General features: G+C 32.4%; 1 protein-coding gene across 6 annotated transcripts in view; it reads right to left on the bottom strand.

The window, feature by feature from the left end:
* The window catches only part of LOC117175953 (ubiquitin carboxyl-terminal hydrolase Usp2-like), a 103,439-nt gene that overhangs the window by 782 nt on the left and 99,530 nt on the right, over positions 1-3,127 (bottom strand). The window lies entirely within an intron of this gene.

Here is a 3,127-nt window from a genome sequence, read left to right as displayed (position 1 = left end):
CATGGCTACCGACGAAAGTCGACAGAGTTCTGATTTTTAGAAAGGTAATACATTATTATCAAACGGTAAAAAATTCTTTAAAAAATCAGACGAATTTATGAAAGTTCGGGGCACATTTTGTTAGTTTTTTGCATACGTAGCATGGATTTTGTGAGTACGGCACTGATTCTAAGCTCAAGTTCACTTGTCATTGCCATAAGCTGTATAGTAATTCATGGCCAAACGATGAAACTTTAATTAATTATTTCTCTGTAAATAGACGGTCAATCAATCTGAAACTTCGCAGATGTATTCAAAAATAGTTAAAGAAGTTATAATAAAAATTTCAGCTTTTTAGCATGGATTTCGTTTCACGCTAAAACCACCTTAATATGTTCGCTATGATTTCCCAAATTGTTAAGACAGAATATTTATTATTCTAGAAAAAGAGCCGGGGGAACCTAAAACTGGTTGATTCTAGATTCTTCGCTGGATTTTGCGTTATTATAATGCGATAATTACAATAAATAGCGCAGGAATTACGATATATATTGTAATTAATGCGATATAATTTTCTCCCTGATACATTATGAGGTTCTTTCACTGTCAAGCTAGAGGCAGGTGGCGCCAGGCTTCGTCAGTCCTGTTATGGCTGCCGCACTCACACAACTATACTATTCTTTTGTATAGATGTGTAAATGTAAAGGGAAGAATCTCGCGCTTGATTCAAAATCGATAAGCAGGAGGATAGGAAAGAGTTTTACGGTAGTTTAAAAGTGCAACAATTGAAAGAGATTTTGAAAAGTAAAGGAGCAAAAGTTGGTGGAAGAAAAGCAGAATTGGTTGACAGGTAAAAATAGATTTGTATCCATCTAATATATCCATCTTATATCCATCTAATATAAAATAAAACCAATATACATGCAATATACATATGCAATGTGCATTGCATAAACCATCACGTGTATTAGGCACAAATGTAGATCTACCAATAGCTTTTAGCCACTTTTTTTCATAGCTTCATTCAAAGGAAATTTGAATTTTACCTTGCTCTTGCAAGAAATTACACTGCATTTCATTCTGTTTATCGCACTTGAACTATTGAAAAAACGACGACAACTGCGTCGGACGAACTTTGACTTTGATGGTTATGTTCTCCGTTCTCTTGATCACACAGACAGGCTCACGAACACGTAACACACAACCATGAATTTGCCGGTGTATGAGTGAACAGGACTGACGTGCCCTGGCGCCACCTACCTCTAGTTTGACAGTGAAAGAACCTCATAACATTTACCCTAATTTTGTTAATACATTTCTTTCAATTTAGGTTTTTGTTTAAAAAAAAAAAATATATTGTCGATGGTTTTCCTTGACTCTATTTTTGTCAGATCTAAAACGTTTTTCACCGATGGAACGATTCCGGGGAAAACTGAACACCCTGGTGGACTTTCCATTAACAGGTTTGGACCTGAGTGCCTTTGCCACGCCACGAATTCAAGGCTGCACCTACAATTTGTACGGAGTCGCGAATCACTCGGGTACAACGTACTCGGGTCATTACACGGCATACTGCAAGCATCCATACTCGGGCGAGTGGCACGAGTACAATGACAGCCGAGTCTCCTCGGTCTCGGCTCATTCGGTCGTTTCCAGCGAAGCGTACGTGCTTTTCTACGAGCAGCAACCTCACAGTTCTCACTTGTAACCTCACGCCTCCCCTAGTTCTAGTGCATAAACAAAAACCATCTTGCCTCTTGGTACCTCGATTATATTCAGCCTAATAATAACAATTCCTATCGTGCGATTTTAAAAGGCGACTAAACACTGAGACATGTAGAGGTCGCCAGATCAGGCACGCCGATTCGACTTTGGATGTGACAGGGCGAAAAAGCAGATCAAAATCGATTAGAGAGGTGTTTTTTTTTTCTTGATTCAGTCGGCTTTTGTTTCCGAGATATTCAGGTTTGAATATTTGTGGCTCTATCCATAATATAGAGGCAAACGCTGTCTCTGACTACAATTATCAAAAAAAAAATTTAAAAATTGATAAATTTTTAACCAAATAGTTGCATTTTCAACAGAGAAGATTAATTTTTGAGAAAAAAAAAAAAACGAAGAATTTTTAATAAATTACGAAAGTTTTCAAATGAATATTGTATTTTTTAAATATTAATATCTACTTTTAACCGAAAATGGAACAGTTAAGTCGCATTTTCTATAAAAAATAGTTGAATTTTCTACTTAAAAATATGAAGTTTGAGTATAAAAAAAATTCATTCTCAATTGGTTATATTTTAAGTTAAAAAGATTAGTTTTTAATTCAAAACAGAAATTTTCAAGAAACTACCAAGGCAAAGAGACGAATTTTCTATACAAAACAGTTGAATTTTCAATCTGAAAATATAAAATTTCAACGAAATAGTTCCATTTCCAATGAAATAGCTACAATTTCTTTTAAATATTCTTTACCGCCAAAAAAGGAAACTTTAACAAACTAGTTCAATTTCAATCAAAGAAATTAATTTTTTTACTAACTTTCTAAATCTTCAACCAAAAAAATGAATTTTCAAAAAAATAGTCAAACTTTCAGCCAAATGATTGATTTTTCAACCGAGAAGATGATTTTTCCACTAAAAACGTGGAATTTGTAACAATTATTTGATATTTTTTGTTATAAAAAAGTTCACTTTTTAACCCGAAGCTGGACCAGTCGTAATTGTATTTAAAAATTAATTATTTTCAATTTAGAAAATCGAATTTTTTCACAAAACAGTCGAATTATTTACACGAAAATATGAATTTTCATCAAAAAGATTGAATTTTTTACCAAATAGTTTAATTTTCTACAAAATTTTCGACTTTGCAAAGCAAAAAGAAGAATTTTCTATATAAAAAAGTTGAATTTTTAATGCGAAAATATTAAATTTGAACAAAATACTTCATTTTCAAAGAAATCGTTAAATTTGCAGTTATAAAATTTTATTTTTTCCCTAAAAAGAAAAACTTCAATAAAGTGGTTCAATTTTAAATTCAAAATATGATTTTTTAACCAAGAAAATTATTTTTCCACCAAAAAAGACGAATTTTTACCAAATATTAGAAATTTTGTTCTAAAAAAGATCACTTTTTAACCAAAAATATAGAC

Source organism: Belonocnema kinseyi, chromosome 7 (assembly GCF_010883055.1).
Source record: "Belonocnema kinseyi isolate 2016_QV_RU_SX_M_011 chromosome 7, B_treatae_v1, whole genome shotgun sequence".
NCBI classification, from domain to species: Eukaryota; Metazoa; Arthropoda; class Insecta; order Hymenoptera; family Cynipidae; genus Belonocnema; species Belonocnema kinseyi.
This window is presented reverse-complemented; position numbering and strand designations above follow the sequence as displayed.